This window comes from Sus scrofa, chromosome 3, assembly GCF_054392235.1.
Source record: "Sus scrofa isolate SSC_HxYL_T2T_F1_AM1 chromosome 3, Sscrofa_HxYL_maternal_Yorkshire_Landrace_v2.0, whole genome shotgun sequence".
NCBI classification, from domain to species: domain Eukaryota; kingdom Metazoa; phylum Chordata; class Mammalia; order Artiodactyla; family Suidae; genus Sus; species Sus scrofa.
The window spans coordinates 1,759,357-1,777,998 of NC_139385.1; the positions used below are offsets into that span (position 1 = coordinate 1,759,357).

General features: G+C 64.7%; 1 protein-coding gene across 4 annotated transcripts in view; it reads left to right on the forward strand.

Annotated features, from left to right (window-relative positions):
* CHST12 (carbohydrate sulfotransferase 12) overlaps nt 1–17,816 on the forward strand; it is an 83,970-nt gene extending 66,154 nt beyond the window's left edge. For all 4 annotated transcript variants that reach the window (XR_014839963.1, XR_014839964.1, XR_014839962.1 and 1 more), the window contains exons 2-3: nt 1,517–1,669; nt 14,049–17,816. The gene's annotated coding sequence lies outside the window, so the exon portion shown is untranslated. The remainder of the gene's footprint in view (nt 1–1,516; nt 1,670–14,048) is intronic.
* The last annotated feature ends 826 nt before the right edge of the window (nt 17,817–18,642 follow it).

Consider the following 18,642-nt stretch of genomic DNA (forward strand, 5'->3'; position numbering starts at 1 on the left):
CTGCCCTTAAACCCTGGGTACCCTCCAACCGAGGACCCTCTGGGTTCCTGGGGGACCTAGAGCGGGGCCCACTGCGGACCCCCTTCTGGGTGTCCTGTGTCCCTCTCGGTAAGCTCTCATGCTCGGGTTCCGGGTCATCTCTTACAGGCACTGGGGCTCTGCTTATCTTGGGGGTCAGGCTGTCTAAACCCTGACCTTTGCTCTGCCTCCAGCCAGGGGTCTTTGCTCCCAGCCAAGACCAGATTTAAGCGGAAAGCTAAGGAGTGAGCCCTCGAGGCCATGCCTCCGCACGCCTGTCCTTCCCATCATCCATCCGCTCGCCCGTGCATTTCTCGTGTGTCTGTCTGTCCGTCTCTGCTAGCTTCCTCTTGCTGTTGTAATAAATTACCGCAGTAGCCTGCATGGCTTAAAACAATGCTTATTTGTCACTGCGCTTCTATGGCTCAGAGGTGCGTGCTGCAGGTTAAAATGCAGTCCCGGAGCTCCCGTCGTGGCGCAGTGGTTGACGAATCCGACTGAGAACCATGAGGTTGTAGGTTCGATCCCTGCACTTGCTCAGTGGGTTAACGATCCGGCGTTGCCGTGAGCTGTGGTGTGGGTCGCAGACGCGGCTCGGATCCCGCGTTGCTGTGGCTCTGGCGTAGGCCGGCGGCTGCAGCTCTGATTAGACCCCTAGCCTGGGAACCTCCATATGCCGCAGGAGCGGCCCAAGAAATGGCAAAAAGACAAAAAAAATAAATAAATAAATAAATAAATAAAAAATAAAATAAAATGCAGTCCCTTCTGGAGGCTCTAGCAGAGACTGTTTTCTGGCCTTTTCCAGCTCTTGGAGGTGGCCTGCGGTCCTTGGCTGGAGGCCCCCGCCCCAGTCTTCAGAGCCAGCCTCGGCCCCAGTTGTCACAGCGCCCCTGGGTGTCCTGTTCCTTTATAAAACCCTCGTGGTCACACGGGGTCCACTGGCGGGGTACAGCATAATCTCCCCATCTTACGATTCCTAGTTGTCACAGCATCCAAGTCTCTCTTGCCCGTGATGACGACATGTTTCCAGGTTGCAGGGTTAGGATGGGCCGAGTTTGCTGGTGGTGGGAGGGCGCTGTTGTGCCTGCCGCGTCATCCTTCCGGGTCCCTGAACATCGGCTCATCCGTGCGCCATCCTCTCGCCATCTGCCCAACGGTACACCATTTACCCATCGGCCAGCCAGCCAGCCTGGCATTTGTCCATCTGTCCTTCTCTGCATCTTTCCCTCTTCCCATCTATCCTTTCGTCCACCCCCCCAGCCCGTCCCTTTATCTGATCATCCGTCCATCTACCTCTCCGTCTGTCAGTTCAGACTTCCATCCATCCATCCATCCATCTGTCCGTCCCCACACACGCACACCTGTCCATCTGTCTGTCTAGATGGGGCAGGAGGCCAAGGGACGAGGATCAGAGAATCATGGAGGATGTGGTGGGGACACAGGGCGGAGTCCCGACCCTCCCAGACTCTGCCTGGCTCAGTTTTCCTCTTGCTCACAGCTCAGCTCCTTCCTGGAACCACCCGTTGTCACCACCGCCGCCCCCCAGACGAATGGCTTCCTCTGCCACACCCACATGCCCCGAGTGGAGGCTCTCAGGAGACACAGGCCGTGGCTGACCTTCCCCGTCTCTGACCCAGGCCCCGAGGAGCCGGTGAGTGTCTGCTGCATGGACCTGGACGCATGCTCATCATCGGGGCGGCCACACCCCCTTCCTTTCAAGCGCAGCCCCTGGACTGCGGAGGGGACCCGCTGGCCTCACAGACGGGCCGATGCAGGAATGAGCGGGTCCTCGCTGACCCCGAGCCCCCTGGTTCCCCTCCTGAGCTCAGCGCAGGGCTCGCCCTGGGCTCCGGGAGAGGCTGTGGGAAAGGCCCCTCCGCTGGCCTCAGGGCGTCTTGTGGAGGAGTAGTGGTCACCCCAGGGCTTGTGGAGAGGCCCCTGGACCAAGCCCAGGATGACTTGATGGGGAAAAAATGCCCCCAAGAGGAGTGTCAGGCTTTGGCTGCCAAGACAGTCTGTGCTTATCACAGCCACATCCTTCTTATCTCCCTGCTAGGACCCGGGCGGGGGGCTCTGGGCTCACCGGCCCCGCAGTGGGGACCCCAAACCAGGGGCTAGGACCTGGTTGACCTCGATCGTCTTTCTCTGAATCTCGTCGTCTCTGGGTCTCACTGGATTTTTATCTCTGACTCCCTTGGTCTCCAAACACATCCTTCCTTGCAAGGGCTCGCTCTGCAACAGAGCCCCCCAGAGTCAGGCTGCCCAGGACTCTGCACTTAAGGCACCCCAACCCTACCCTCCTTCCCAGGATGGCCTCCTAGTGGCTTCTAGGAGTGACCCCATTTACACCCCACACCTTGGACCTACATCCCCCAACTGCCTGCCTGGATGCTGAAGTGCGGCCAGCCTGGGGTCCTGGAGCTGGACCCTGTGTGGTCAGGGCGTGACCCAGCATCACCCGGGGTCTCCGGCAGGAGGCGCTTAGGTGGAAGCGCCAAGTGGGTGAGCAGGTGGATGGAGGGCGTGTGGGTGGGTGTGTCGGGAGCCGGGTCGGTAGATGTGTGAGTAGTAGCTGGGCTAAGACAAAATGGATGATGACCCGAGCGTGGCCGTGCTGGCCACCTGTGCCGAGAGTCTGCCTGCTCCCATGGCCAACTCTGTGCCTCCCGGCTCCCCATGTGACCTCCAGGGCGCAGGCCAGAGAGGCTCCTGGCACGTGTGCTCCGGGGAAGCCGGCAGGAATGGGTGTGCCCGCCTGGTGGGCCAGGGCCCCAAGGAGGCGGGCAGGAAGGGGAGCGGGCATCCCTGAGGGCAGCTGGGAGGCAGGGCTGGGTGGGGCCCACAGCAGCTCCGGAACTCCAATCACCCCAGGCCGCCTCCACAATGCCTGGGCCCCTGGTCCTCCCCGTGCCCCCTCCCCCAGACCAGCCACCCCCTCTGTCTGGGACCCAGGCTGGGGGACACTGGCCACACCCTTGGGGGTCCTGCTCCAGGGGAACCCCCAGCAGCCTTGCAGACCCGGTGGGGGGAGGAGCCAAACTGGGGGGGAGCTCCATGCAGTGTCAGGATCTGGCCCCTGACTCCGAGCCCCCGTCTGTGTGACCCTCAGTCAGACAACCAACCCCGTGGGCCTCAGCGTCCTAACTTGTAGCCTGGACCCCGAGGCTGCACTGCCTTCAGACAGGCAGGTCTCTGGCTTCCCTCCCTGCCCAGCGGTGCCTGGCTCAGCTCTGCGCCCAGGAGGCTCCATGCGCACTCACACGCACAAGGCCTGAGGTTTCAGCCCCCCTGGGTGGTACAAGACCCCTCTGCTTGCCCAGGGGAAGCTCTGTCTCCTGAGGCCCTCAGCAGCCGCTGCCCGCCCCCCCAGGCCAGGAGTCCCGGCGTGCACAGAGGCCATTATTCAACGAGGAAGGGGGTCCACCAGGCTGTCCTCGGTCCGAGGCCGGTCCCAGGGCCCCAGCTCTCCTGCAGCACCCAGAGCAGGTGTGCGGGCCCCCTCCTCTTGCTCCCTGGGGCCCCCGGAGGCTGGTGGGCCGGGGCCTGGCACAGTCTCCTCTGCACATGTGGGGTGATCTCCAAGTGGGGGTGCGGAGGGGCTGAGGTCCGAAAGGAAAGGGCTGGTGGGTGCGGGCAGGGGTCTGGCAGGGAGGGTCGCAAGCCCCCTCCTCTGTCCCCAGGCTGCTCTCTCTCACCAACCCGCCCATCACACACATGCACGTGCACGCACACGCACACACACACCAGGCACACATGTGTGTGCCCAGGCAGCACCGCTTGCACTGGAAGCACTGGTGCCTGGGGGGGTAAACCCCGGGTGGTGATGGACCCTCAGCCACACCTTCCTCCCCCAAGCACCGGCCCCGGCTCTCCTGCCGTTGGCCAGCAGTGTACGGGGGGCCTGCCTGGCCCTCGGTCTCCTCATCCAGACAGTGGGCCGGGCTCCCAGATCTCGAAGGGCAGCCCCACGCCCACTGTCAGGCGAGTCTGGCTTATGCTCCCATGCCCCCCACCCCAACCCCATTCTTTGTGGCGGGAGGAGGGGACGTGGAGGTGAAGAGGGCCCTGGCGCCTCGTGGCCAGCGGAACTGTCCCCCCGGCCAGCCCTCCTGTCATCCACTCAGGCTCGGCCCAGGGTGGAGGCTGTGTCCTGTCGTCCTGTCCGTCTGTCCATTGTTCCTAGGCCACTGGGGCCTGAGCGACCACCCCACCCCCACTGCAGAGAGGAGGAGCTGGGGGAGGGAGGGGGGAGGGCCGGACCTGTTAACAAGCTTCTTCCCAGCCCCCACCCCGCCTTAACTCCCCAGGCCCTTCCCAGGCGGAAAATTCAATTAGTTTCGAGCAACTGCTTTGCTGAAGAGCCAGAGAAAGGGGCAGGAGAGAAAGGGGACCCGCCCGGCGGCTGGTGTATGTGCTGTGCGGGGGCTGGGGGGGGGGGGACGTGGGAGGCAAACGACCTGCTTGTGTCTGTGTGTTTCTGCTGAGTCCTTGGGTCCCTGTGTGCCCACATCTGTCCCCTGCAGAAACATGGCCCCATAGCGCTCTGCACACCCTTGTGTGTCTCCCACCTCAGCCATACCTGCAAGCCCTCATCCCAAAGCCCAGGAAGGAAGCCTGGTTGGGGTCGGGGGGCCATGCGCACAGAAGGGTGAGACCTCCTTGCAAACTGCACCAGGCGAACCTCCAACTCACAGGGGGTCCTCCCACCCTGCTGGTACACTGACCTCTGGTCCTATCCTCAAACTCCCTAGCCTCCTGGCCACAGGGCCTTTGCACACACTGTCCTCCCATGCCTGGCCAGCTTCCCTGCAAGAACCTTGCCCCAGCCTGGGTCCATTCTTTCCACTCTCCCGTCATCCCTGGGCTTCAGAGCAAGTAGCCAAAAGCCTCCCCCCTGCAAGGGAGGCAGAAGTAATTCTGTCTGGATCCCGCTCTGTCCCGGTGCACAGCGTGGGGCCTAGCATACAGCAGGTGCTCAAGCGGTGTTGGCTGAGAGGATAAAATACCAGGCCCACAGTTTAGGAAACCATGAGTCCTGCAGCAGACACACCTGTCTCTGCCTGGCAAACTCCTATGCACCCTGCTATGGCCTGACTTCTAGGAGCCCTTCCTCCAGGATATCCAGAGTGCTCTGAGGATCAATAAGAAAGCGCATCGCATAATGACCCTCAGCTTGGGGTGTCTGCACTTCCCTCCAGGACACATTATCCCTTGTCGCTGGCCCACGGTCTCCCTTGACCCACCCAGGTACCCCTTCTGGAGAGGCCTCCACGTCACTGGGGTGCAGGATGGGGGCAGAGGCGCCCTCCAGGCAGGGCATGCAGTGGGTGTGCAGGACTCAGAGCTGCGGCGGGACGCGGGTTACCATGGGTTGGGGGGCTGGGTAGGGAAGGGGCACTGCCCCTCTGAGCACTACTTTATGGGTCCCTGTTACTGGACAGGGGGGCTGCAGCAGGTCTGGGCTGCGGCGTCCTGGGGCTGCTGGGAAGGAGGCGGTTTGGGAAGGCAGATGTGGGGAGGCCCCGTGCGGAGGAATGTGGGCTGGCCCCTCCTCTTTCCCCAGGAGGGACAGAGGCAGATGGCAGCTGGGGGCTGAGAACAGAGGGGGCCCAGCCCGCCTGGCCCAAGGCTCCGATGGGCGCCTGTGCCCCTCCTCGGGATCTGTGGGGGCACAGCCTTCTCAAGTTCCCGGCCCCCCAGCCCTTGCCAGCTGTGTGCAGCTGGGGCCTCGCCCTGAGAAATCCAACACCAGTGGGGGGCAGGGGGCCCAAGGCTGCTCGCGGGCTTCCCCCACCAGGGCCTCCGGCCATTTGTGACCTGCTGTGTCTGTCGCCAGTGAAAGGGGTGACCTGGAGCCCAGGGCTGGGCAGGGCCCAAGACTCAGTTTCCCGTGATCACACCTCTAGCTCCTTTCTGCCGAGGGAGCCTCACCGCCACCCCGCGGCTCCCGACCCTCTCCATGTGCCGGGATGTGGGGCTGAGGCTTGGGGACACGCCCAGCACCAGGGCCAGCGGGCTTCGCCCTCCGAGGTGGATGCAGAGTGCTCCTTCCTGCCCTCAGCCCTCCTACCCGCCCCGTGCCCATGCCCCCCACCAGCCCACTTTGCAGACAGGGAGACTGAGGCCCCACCCAGGGTGCCAGCCACCCAGAGCCACCCTGCCCTGGCACCCTGGGTCCCACCCAGAGCCTGGAGGGAGGGAGAGGGCTGTGAGGGAAGAGGGAGCCACCAGATGGCTGTAATCCCACGTCAACAGGGCTTAGACACCTGCCCGGCCTCCTCCCACCCTCCCTGCGGGCCCGCCGGCATTTCTGCACATCTCTGCTTGCAAGGGGCCTTCCCCACGGTGGAGGCTGGGCCTCCTGCTCCGGGGGTGGGGGGGTGGCGGGGCGCTGGCTCCCCACCCCCGCCCCATTCCCGCCAGATTTCCCCAGCCCAGGCACAGTCTGAGCTCAGTCTCAGGGCTGCCAAGGGCCGTCCTGGGGACAGACTGGATGCTCGAGCGCCTTTTCTGGACCCGCTTGGGGCTGGAGATGCTCAGGTGTTTGGAGCAGGTGGCCTGGGGTGGGGTGGGGGAGGGGAGGAGAGCGAGAACAGAGTCCTGCTGAGGGGCCAGGATGGGGGCGCCCCCGAGGAGGGGGCCAGAGTGATGAGAGGGCCCAGAGCTCCCCGCGGCCAAGGCCAGCCTTGAGACAGTCTCCCAGTGAGGGGACAGGTCACTTCGGAGCTGGAGGCAGAGACAGGACAAGGGCCAGGCTAGGGCGGGAGTCAGGCCACCACAGCCAGCCCACACCTGCACCCACAGCTGTGCCCGGGGTCCCTCCCACCCCCAACGTCTGGGACCGAGCTGGCCCACCGCCCCGCGCCTAGGCCCACAGGCCCCGCTCAGCCAGCATCTCGGAAAATGTGGCCTCTGCAGGTCTCCCCAGGGGGCCCACTCTGCCTGCCATCGCTCGCCCAGGGCCCAACAGACCGTCTAGTGGGCGTCTGGCTGGGAACCCTCAGCCCTCTGAGACCTGGCATTCCCGCCAGCCCTGGGCACACGCCGGGCTCAGGGCTCGGCTCCGCAGGCCCCGTCAGCACCGGGCTGTGGGGGAACGCAGGGTGGGAAGGTGGGAGCTCGTCTGGTCCTGGCCCGGCACCTGCCCCCGCCCGCCTGCACACCCCGCCAGCCCACGGGGCCCTCCTCGCCCGGCTGCCTCCTTTCAGGGTCCGACAAGCCTTTTCAGGGCTGACTGATGGCAGGTCTGCATTTCCATGTCAATGGGCCAGGCCAGGCCGCCTGGTAAGCTGGTTAACAAGCCCCCAGCCCCTTTGGGGAGGCTGTGCGGGGTGTTAACACAAGCTCCATTCTCCGGGGGCTCCGTGGCCTTGCGGTTGCCATGGCGCCCTGCGTGGCCTTTTGGGCCACGGCTAATCCTTTCTCTGGGCCTTTCATCCTGGCCGTCCCACCCCCGAGCTGGTCGCTGGTGACTCGCCGTGCCCAACAAGGCTGGTTTCTCTGCCGGGGTCAGAGGAGGCCGTAAATCCAGCCCCCTGGCCCCTAGCCCCCTGGCCCCAGGCCTTTGTCCCTGGCATTGTCCCTCAGTCCCCAGCCCTCCCCTTCTGGGAAAGCCAGTGGCGGGAAGGGAGCCTTTGCCAAGTGGTCAGCTCCTGACCTGGGGAGTGGCAGGTCCCCAGGCCCAGCCATGGCTCTGTCCTGTTCCCCCGTATTCTCACTTCTCCTCTCTGTTCCTTCTCCTGTGTTCCCCCCCCGTCCCTTGGCCTGGCCTCCGTGCTGTCCCCGGGCTGTGCCAGGCCTGCTCCTACCGCAGGGCCTTTGCTCCAGCTGTTTTCTTGTCTGCAATGTACTCCCCCAGACGTCGGCATTGCGCCCCCACTTCACTCGAATGTCCCCTTCGCTGTGAGGCCGCAGGCCCTGCCCTGCCCTCCTCGGCACCAGCTCTGTTTTCCCTGCAGCCCCGTCCCTTCCAACATGCCTCCAGGAGCACAGGGTCCTCGTCCACTCTGGAATGCCAGCTGCAGGAGGGCAGGGACCCAGCACCACGGCTGGCCCCTGGCGAGGGCGGGGGCGGGGGGATGCTCTGCATAAAAGGAGGGGGAGCTCTCAGCTCAGAGAGGGCGCCCGAGCCCCAAGGACGCACAGCATCAGGAGGTAGATGGTCCCAAGTCTGGGCTGGTCTGACTTCACGCTAGAGGTCCCCGCTGTCCCAGCTGCCTCCTGGGCCCAGAATCTCTCATCAGAGACCACCTCTCCCCCCTGCAGCACCCTCTGTCCCCAGGAGACGGAGTCCCAGGGTCCTGAAATTTTAGGATTCAGTTAGCCTGGCCGCCAGTCCCATGCTGGGCTCCCATGGCACCTCTCCTGCCGAGCTTCTGCTTGCATGCATCCAGCAACGGGGATCTCACCACCTGGGCGGTGCAGGTGGGATAAAGTGAGTTCGTGCACAGATGTGCTCCAGGGAGCAGGGAAGCTCAGCTTGGCTGCCCCTCGCGGGGGCTTCTGGGGCACATGGGTGACCAGTCGCTGGCTGGGCCCTGGATGAGTGGCTATGAGCAAGGATCCAGGCCTGATGTGTCCAGAGCGTCCCCTGAGACTCCCCGCCTCCCTCCTTCCTCGCTGTTCCAAAGCCAGGCCTCTGCTAATGCCCTCTGGCGCTCACGACAATCACGTGAGGCAGGAAGGCCTGGCTCCATTTTACAGCTGAAACCACTGAGTCTTAGGCAGACAGGGCTGGAGATGGCTGCGGGGAGACAGAGCCTGACTTCTGACCCTGAGGCTTCTCCCCAGCGCATGTGGCAAAGGGTGACAGGCCAGCCTCACGGCCTCTGGCTGAGGGACCTCATGCTGAGCCGGCTCTCTGAGACGCTCCGTGTACTGACTGTGAGGTGGGTGCGACTGGGGCCCAGGTCCTCCTCCCACAACCACCCCCCCCCCGGGCTCTCAGCTCCCAGGGCTGTGGGACTGACAGGGGCCGGGGAGGCTGCCTCCCCAGATTCCTGCCCAGTATAAAGTTGGGGTCCGTCCATAGGAGGCCCAGGTCATGCTGGGGTGAGGGGACAGCCATGCAGAGATGGGGTGAGGGTGCCGGCTGGGCAGGACCCCGAGAAGACGGGCCACAGCGAGGGAGGCTGAGGCTCAGAAGATGCGCTTGTCGAGAGGTGCGGTGAGATAGTCCGGCTGGGGGAGCTGTGGGGGCCTTACAAGCCTCCGGCCGAGGTGGGAGCCGCCCTGCCTCAGTTTCCCCATCTGTCCCAGAGACAGAGGAGGGAAAACCGCCCCCCCCCCATCCGGACGGGAGTGTGGGGCCCAGGGCAAAGGAGGGAAGAGGAGGGGGGCCAGGCTGGGAGTGTCTCTGGAGCGTGTGGGCGAGAGCCAGATTCCGGAACCCCCGCGGGACTGAGGAAGAGCTGGCTTTGTAGCGCCACTGGCTGTGCTGTGGGGGCTGTGGCTGTCCCCACCCCGCACTTCCTGCCCCCCACTCCCCCTGGAGGCTGCAGACAGGTCATGAGGGTCGGGCCCCTCCTGCTCTGCAGGAGCTGCCATCACAGCCCGGAAAGGATGAGGGGGGCCACACGGCAAGAGCCGTGCCTGTCCACAGGGGGGCTGAGCGGAGGTCCCAGCAGAGCGCCCTGTGGGTCGCGTGCGCCCTGGGCTGCCTCCCTGCTCTGGGCAGGACAGCCTCGGGGCAGGGGCAGCTCACTTAGGGGCCAACACCAGCTTCAGTGGCCTCTGCCCACCCCTGCCAAGTCCCATCCAGCACCAGCAGCAGCCCTCGCCCACAGCCACCCTGGACCCTGGCACTCTTGGAGGGTGCCTGGATCTGCTGCTGTGTGGGCGCCCGCGGCCTGGAGCGGGGCTGGACTGCGAGTCGGAGCAGGCCCGGCCACCTGGAAGCTGGCCCAGCTTCGTGCCTGCAGGGGCCCCAGGCCCACACCCGCCAGCCCTGCCTTCCTCCCCTGCCCTGACCCCGGGCCCAGCCCCCAGCGGCGTGGACCACCCAGCAGCTCCCTGGCACCCACCAAAACCAGGTCGAGAGGGTCTGCCTTCTCTGGCCTCAGTCCCCAGTCCCAGAGGGTCCCCAGCAGAGGCCGCGGTCTCTGGAGCGAGGCAGGTTTGGGTTCACCCTCCTGCCCCAAGTTGACAAAGGAACCCGAACATACCCCCGGCCCAGCCTAGCGATGCCGAAGTGACCAAGACAAGCTCAGGCTCGGAGGCTCGCAGAGCAGCAGGGCCTGCCTGACCGTGGCCACGGCCACGATGGCCACGGCCTCTCACCTCCCTCCCCGTGTACCAGGCCCACGCGGGGCCGCTCTCACTGTCCTCCCAACACTCTCTGGAGCAGGCTTCCTCATTGCTCCCATTTTAGAGCTGAAAAAACCACGGCACAGAGAGGTTGAGTGGCTCACCTGAGGTCACCCAGCTAACAGCAGAGCCCGGCCCTAGACCCTGGTGGGGTGGCTCCAGAGGCAGATAAGCTGGGTGCCCTGGAGCCAAGCTTCTAGCCCCGTCTCATCTTCCATTTTCCCAGCCCCCCTGGCTTGAGGTAAGGTCCTGCTGGCCAAACCCAGGCACAGCAGGAAGGACAAGGGGCAGGTGGGCCGTCCTGAACACGGGTTCGGACGGCTCTCAGGCCGTGGGACCCCCGCCCCGTGCTGAGCGTCCCTCGCAGACGCATCAGAATGCTGACCCTCCAGGAAGAACCAAAGGGCTGAGGAGTGCAGCCTCCTTAGCCAGGGAGATTTCCAGCCTTCAGTCCGGCCATCTGCAGCCAGCAGCCTGCCCGCTGGCCTGAGCCGGTGGACACCACACGGGCCTCACCCCCACAAGCAGAGCAGGCTGGGTGGGGGCAGGCACGACGGCATGTGCTGCACCCTGGGGGGCAGCATGGAGGTCGTGGGAAGGGGCAGCAAGGGAGGTCCCTGTGGACACACCTGGGCAGCCCAGCCTCCTGTGGGACCCAAAGATGGCATCAGAGCCGGCCCAGCCCACCAGAAGCCAGACGGCCGCCCCTCCCGCCCTCCGTCCTCGGTGTCCCTGCGGAGGGACCCTCCCTCTGGCTCCACAGAGGCGAGGGTGGGAAGAGACAGAGGAACCGGCTGTGCGGGACACCTGAGCCCGCTGACCAGGCCTCCCAGGGGGCGGCCGCCTGGGGGCTGGGAGGCTGAGCCGGGGCTGGTTCCCACCGCCTGCCCCCAGAGGGCCTGGGAGGAAGCAGGTCAGCAGGTGGCGGCCAGCTGGGGCCTAGGCTTGCCTCGACCCGCTTCTGCCGGGCAGGGGCAACTGGGCCAGGCCCTTCCTGGCCTCAGTTTCTGTATTTGTGACTCGGGATGCAGTCCTTCCCCTGCCGGGTCCCTGGAGCAAAGCAGAGGTGCAGACCCTAACCCCAGGGTACACACGGGCTCACGGGAGACACCGTGGAACTCCCAGCTCTGCCGCAGCAGGGCCAGAGCTCGGAGCCAAGGAAGCTGCCTCTGGCGTGGGGGCCCACAGACCCGGCCGCAGTCCCAGCTGGGTGAGCTCAGAGCCCAGCATCCGCTGAGCTGGAAGAGCGGCTGGGCCTGTGTCTTGGCACAGCGATTACAGTGGAAGGCGCCTTCCGCCGTGGAGCAGTCACGGGGGGCAGGCCCTGGGTCTCACTGGCCTGGGGCCTGGCCACTCGCCCGGCGCTCATGCCCAGACCTGAGGCTGAGAGAGAAACGTCCTGCTACTGAGAGGCCTGGCAGAGCCCCGGCCCTTAAGGGGTTGTTGGCCCATCAGCCTGTGCCCCCCCGTCTTTAGGCTGGGCAGCTGCCCAGGCCCCCCAGAACCAGCCAGGGGCAGAGGGGTAAGGCGCCTGTCTGTCCACCTATCCCGGGCAGAGGTGGGGACCACAGGCCGCATTCCCAGTGGGCAGGCCTGGTGCTGCCTGCTCTCTAAGCCGCCACCCCCGCCTCCATCAACTGGGCTCTCTGCCCCTCCTAAGTCAAAAGGCGCCCTCCTTGGCCCCGAGGGACCCTGGCGTGACAGTGAGGAGATGCAGCCTCCTGGGTCCTTGGCATTTAAGGGTGAGCTGGGCTGAATGGTGGCCAGAAGATAGGTCCAAGCGAACCGCAGAACCCATGAAGAGAGCCTTATTCGGAGAAAGGGGCTTTGCAGATGAAGTTACAGGAAGGACCTTGGGACGAGGTCATCCTGGACTTAGTGGGTCCTAAATCAGTGACCTGAGTCCTTCAAAGAAGAAAGGACACAGAAACACAGAAGAAAGCGCGTGTGCCAACAGAGGCAGAGAGTGGGAACCTCAAGGACCGGGCGGTCACCAGAAGCTTGGTGGGAGCCGACCCGGGAGGAGCCCCAGTCAGAGTCCCCGCTGAGCCTCTAGAGGAAGCCCCTCTGCCCGGCTTGATCTCGGACCTGTGGCCTCCAGAGCTGGGAGACAGTAAATACCTGTGTTTTAAGCCAGGCTCCTGGTCCTTTGTTACAGCATCCCTAGGACGCTGCTATGGGAGGAAGGGGGTCTGAAAAGACTCATCTCCCAGAACCCCAGTAGGCAGCGGGTAGGGTCAGAGGCCCGGGGCACTGCTTGGGTGAACGCTCCCCTGGCACCTCCCGTGGACCCGAGGGGCTGCTCCGCAGATGGTTTTCAGCTCATTGGTCCAGGTGAGCTGTGGGAGCATCTGGGGTCAGCCGTCCAGGGAGGGTTGGTGGCTGCCGCAGTCGCAAGTGCCCTGGACTGGGAGCTGGGCTCCCCAGGGTCCAGCATATGCTTCCAGAGCTGGCTGCGTGCCCCTAAACAAATCCTGCCCATCTCGGGGTCCCCAACCCCTCCTTAGGGCCGCAAGAACTTGGGGACTGTGTCTACCAGGTCCCCGGGTCTCAGGGAAGCAGCCATTCAACCCAGGAGGTGCCGGGGGCTGCTCAGAGGGCCGAGTGGCACCCCGCCCCTCAAGTCCTGCACGCAGGCCCACGGGGCAGATGGAGGGGGCTCGGTGCCCAAGTCGTCCTGGGGACGAGGCCGCTGGGGCAACAGTGGAGGGAGGTCAGGGAAGGCTGGACGGTGGAAGAAACGGTCAAGGATTAGGATGAGCTCTGGGGGAAGCTGACTCAGCCTCCAGGAGCCCCGCTTCTCCAGGCAGCGCCTTCCTGATGGGGGCCAACCTTCCGTCCCACGTTGTCGCCACCAGCCGGACAGGAAGCACGTGGCGCAGGCCACACCTCAGCCCTGGCCCCCGCCCAGCACTCTGGCCTGGCCTCGGCCCGCCACCTTGGCCTGGCCACCTCTCTGGGGAACAAGGCTGAGGCCGGCCTGACCCGCCTCCCCCTTCCCAAGTCTCCAGCTGCAAGGGAGGAAGGAGCCGGCTCAAGCTGCAGGGGCCAGCTCCGGGTGTGTGTGTGTGTGTGTGTGTGTGCGGCGACACATGTGTCCTCCTGTACAGCCACACGCTGCCCGCTGGCACCTGCGGGCCTGGAGCCGCCATGCCCCCAGCACGGCCAGTGCCCATGGGCTCATCCGCACGTGCGAAGGCGTGCACACATCTGCACAGACGCACTCCGTCTGGGGCACTCGGAGGGGCACAGCTGGGCCTCTCTTTGCCAAACCGTGCACGACGCCCCCGGAAAGCGGGTCCTCGGGACCACAGCTGGGGCAGGTTGACGGTGATGGAGGTGGGGCGGGTTCGGCCCTGCAGCTGAGGCAGCTCACGCATTTCCGCCTTCAGGGAGGAGCAAACGCAAGGCCTGGCAGTCAGGGCCTAAAGTTGTCTGCCTGTGGTCCCCTGCTTCCTCATCCCTCCCGCTGCCCTGTGCAGGGGTGGGGCCCTGGAGCCTCGGGCCCACAGGACCCTAGCATTTCCTGGGGTGCAGGAGACGCGAGCCCACAGATGCTCAGCGGGGACTCACCTGGTGACTTTGTTGGCTGAGGATGGGCCTTGCAGTCGGGGAAGGGGGCTGGCAGAGAACGTTGCCAAGAGGGTCGGAAGAGGCTGAAGGAAGCCTTGGGAGAGGTAGGGGGGCTGGGGGCCGTGCCACAGCTGCCATGCACATCTGCACAGGTCGACCTCTGACCAAGGATAAACGCCTGAAATCCAGCCCAGGCCCTGCTCACCAGGCGGCAAAGGCGGAGCACCTTTTCCCACGCAATGGCCCTGGGAGGCAGGTAAGAAGCCTGGCAGGGTTCTGAGGACCCAGTGAGTGGGCATCTCAGCCCTCATGGCCGGGGTCCCTGCTTCCCCAAGACCCCACGTTGTCTCAGGGCTGTGTGTGCTTGTGTCCACGGGCCTGCCTGCGCTCTTACTCTGGAGGGGACCCATCTGCCCCTCAGCCAGGGCTCCCATGGGCAGGGAAGCGCATCACTGTCTGGCCCAGGATGCTGCGGTTCCCACGCTGTCACAATGGCCACACAACAGGGCGCCCCCGGGGATGGAACCTAATCTCAGCCTATTGAAGACCTGAAAACTGTGGCCCCTGCCCTGAGCCAGCAGACGGCCCCGCCTGGGACACCTGATCCACCACCGCCCTCGCCTCAAAGGGGGACACTGTCCCCCCAGGGTCCCCTCCCCACCGGCATAGACAGAAAAACTGGGTCGCTGGGATAGAGTGACAGCAATGGCAGACAGGGAAGAGACGGGGCTTGGGGGGACCCAGCAGGCACAGCCAGCCTCTGAGGACACTCTGGCCTGGCCCAAAGAAGGTCTGCCTCGGGGCAGCCAGCTCTCCCAGGGCAGGGGTCTGGCCCAGGTCTCCAAGGAGGGGCTCAAGTTTAGGGTGCAGCTGAGAGAAAGCACCTGCCCAAGACCCCAAGAAGGGTTGGGGACAGAACCAAGACCGAGGACTTCCCTCCCCCCACCCAGAGGGGCACCCCAGGCCATGCTGCAGGCTGGGGTGTGGGGACTGGGGCTGGGCACAGGCTCCGGCCTGCCAGCCCCCGCCCCTCCTGGAGCACCCAGCCAGCAACTAACTGCTCCTCAGCCTGGGTGTGTCCGACTCCGATGCAGCTTCCTGGCCGGGACAGAGCTAACCGGGGGCAGCCAGGGAGACTCAGGCCTAGGCACGAGCCCCTCTTGGACCAGCGTCCTGGACTGTCACTGCTCTGAGTGCCTCGCCCTCCCGCTGCCCTGTGCAGGGGTGGGGCCCTGGAGCCTCGGGCCCACAGGACCCTAGCATTTCCTGGGGTGCAGGAGACACGAGCCCACAGATGCTCATGCTCGGGGTGGCTGGAGATGCACGCCAACTGCTGTGTGATGCCTGGGGCCTCTGTCTTCCCACCTGTGAAATGGGACCTGGCCCTTTCAGACTCTTCTAGCTCTTGGCCCATCCCACAAACGCAGCTCTCTTGGGTTGTCACCACTGTCAGGCACTTTCTGCTTCCTCGTCAGCTAGAGGGAACTCAGGACAGACGAGAAGGCGGTGAACCTGGCCGCCTGCCCCCAAGGAGGAGGCAGCTGAGCAGGGAGGCTGAGCCGGGGTTGGGGAGACACAGGCTCTGGCGGGGAGGCAGGATGAAGACGGGTTGGCTGAGCCCTGGGGTGTGTCGGGAGCAGGGAGAGGACGATGTTGGGAGGCTGGCAGGCAGGAATGGCAGGGGCAGGCCAGCCCTCCCAAGAGGACAGTGAATGGGGAGCCAAGGAGGGTGTCAGACTGTCACCCCACTTCTAGGTTTCAGGGGCCAACGTGGTGCCCATCCAAGACCACACTGCCTGCTCCTCATTCTACTCCACGTCCGGGCCAGACCTCAAGCATCTGGGCATGGAACTGGCCCGGCATTTTCATCTACCTCCCACCCCAGGCAGCCAGGGAAACTGTGGGCCCTCCTGGAGAGGCGTGTGGGCTCTGCAGCGTGGTCCAGAGGGTGCCCTCAGCCCTGCCCACTGAACCTTGGTCCACCCGACCGGGGTGCTTGAGAGGAGACAGGGCTACGGGGCCTTTGCAGGGCTGACATGGCTGCCTCCAGAATGTCCCCAGAGGTTGCCCGTGGGCGACCTGCAGGCCTGCCCCTTCCTGTCGGTGGCAGTGGGGAGATGGATGACGTGGGCAGTGGTTGCTTGGCAAACCTTCATGGTCACGGCAGCCGTGCTGAGCCCAGGGCAGATCCTCCCTCTCAGCGCGTGCCCTCGGGAGGGGGCGGACAGGAGGGCACCCGCAGCCTCTGGGGCCCTGCTTCTCTGCTCGGAGGAAGGTGCTGGTGGACAGAACCCCACCCACAGGTGTTCTAGACCTGGGCTGGGGGCACCCGGGGCCGACACCCCCACCTCCTACCGTGGATCGCAGGCCAGCTCACTTCCCTCTCTGAGCCTCAGCTTCCTCATTTGCAAAATGAGACCGGGAGACACGCCCTGCTAAGCCTGTGACCCTGTAGCCCCTCCCCCCCTCCACTTTCCTGCCCCCCCCCACTGCCCCTGCCTCTGCCTCCAGCCCTCCCTGCGGTTGGCAGACTGGACTGAGATGCCCTCTCTTCAAAGGCCTGGCTGCCATCAAGTGGCACAGCCTAGAGGCTGTGGGAGAGGGTGGAAGCCCTGGCCTCTGAGGGCGGGCTCTGTGAGAAGCCCCCAGCATGCGGCCAGGAGTGGGGGCCCCAGGAGCTAAACCTGGCAGACACATCGGCAGGCAGTTCCGTCTGCTGCTTCTGTCAATATGAGCCTTCCTGTTTTGGAGATTAAACCTCGGCTGAGCAAACAGCTTTCAAGGCGGCCCCTCCCTGCCACCTCCCATCCCCAGCCTGTCCTGAGCCCAGAACCACCTGGAGGCTGGGGGGATGGGGGCAGGGCCAGGAAGAAGCCCCCTTCCCCTCACCAAACCCTGCTCTGCACCCTGGCCAGCCCCCCAGCCCTGCCCCAGCCCCACTGACCCCTGGCGAGGCCTCTGCCGGAAGCCCCCTGTGTAATCCTTCCGCTCGGGGCGGGTGCACTGTCCCGGTGGCCCTGCCTGCTGCATCCTCTGCCCTTGTGTGACCTCCCCCAGGAAAGGGGACGCAAGCCACTCCTCGAGGCCTCGCTGCCAGGCACATGCCCGCTGGGTACCGACCCCAGGCATGGCAAAGAGCCACCCCCGAGCGCTCCACGGAGGACCCAGCCCAGAGAGACCCGTCATGACAGATTTTTCCCTCGGCCTCTTGACACTCTTTGGGGCCTGTCTTGTCCATCCTAGGATGTCTAGCAGCATTCCTCCTGGTTCTACTGGCGAGATCCACTAGCACCCCCTGAGCCCACAGGTGTGACAACCAAAACCGTCTCCAGGCATTGCCAACCCCCACCCTGGCTGAGAACCATCAGCGAGCCCTGCAGGCAGTGCACAGGCTGGGAAGCCAGCCGGGCTTGCAGAGGGACGGCAGAGCCTCAGGGGCTGGGGCCAGACAGCCCCTGCCCTGCCCTATCCCTTCTCACCACCTCCTAGCAACCCAGTGCTGCCCTCTGCCCAAAACCCTCCCCAGCCTCAGCTTTACTGCTGGCAGAGCCTCCGAGGGAAGGGAGGACTGAGCACAAAGGCCGAGCTGGCCCCCGGCTGCCTCCCAGCTCCCTCCCTCTCTGGCCACAAGGACACAAGGCCCAGAGGGACAGACAGACATATAGGGAGGACCAGGGTTAACTCCTGATATCTGGGCTTAATGGCAGCTGCTTCTCTTCCATCTTCAAAGCACCCTGGGCCAGAGTTCCTTCTGTGATGCAATGGGATTGGCAGCGTCTCTGGAGCGGGTTCAATCCCCGGCCCCACACCGAGGGTGAAGGATAAGGCGGCAGCTACAGCATAGGTTGCAACTGTGGCTCAGATCAGTTCTGATCCCTGGCCCAGAAACTCCATATGCCGTGGGGCAGCCAAAAATAAAATAAGTTAATATAATAAAGCAACCTGGACCACCCCCCTCCCTGCTCGCACACCATCTGTGGCTCCCCAGTGCCTCCCTCTCCCACCCAGGGGAACAGGTTTCCTTTCCTGGAAGCCCCTCCTGAAGCCTTGTACCGCTGGCCCTGGCACAGGGTGGATTCCTCTTGCCCAGGCTCCTGGCACCCTTGGGCTTGACCCGCCTTCCAGCCCCTCCCACCCCCTGCCTACTTGTGGATGCGGGGTAAATCCTCCCCACGGGAAGGTGAGCTGCCTGGAGGCAGGGGCTGTGTCTGAGTCACCTCCTATGCTGCACTGGAGCCAGAGCCAGGGATGCAAAAACTGCCTAGGGATGCCGCTGGGTGGGAGTGTTAGTGGACAGACAGGTGAACAGATGCGACCCATGGCGGCAGCTTTCTCCCTGTGGGTGCAAGTGTCCCTCCTGGGCACAGAACCTCCCCCACCCTCTCTTCCAGGGCAGCTAGGAATACCCAGGGACGCCACGTCCCGTCCCCCCCATGAGTAGGGAGAAGACAGTGCTATCCGGGTCCCAGAGGAGGGGCCTGAGATCAGGGAGAGACAGCCCAGCTCAGGGTCACGCAGGAAGCTGGTCTTCCTTTAAGCCAAGTCTCGGACGCCTGCTACCTCCATTCGGCCCAGAGCTGCCTCGTCGGGGATCTGGTCCCATCGACATGGGCACGGGGTCATGACTGGGGCAAGGGACTGTCCCTGGAGCCTGGCAGGCACCAGCACCGTCATGCCCCACCCCTGGCCCCGCACAAACTAGCCATTCTTGGCAAGACAAAGGCGGGCTGGGGCGGAGTGGATCTG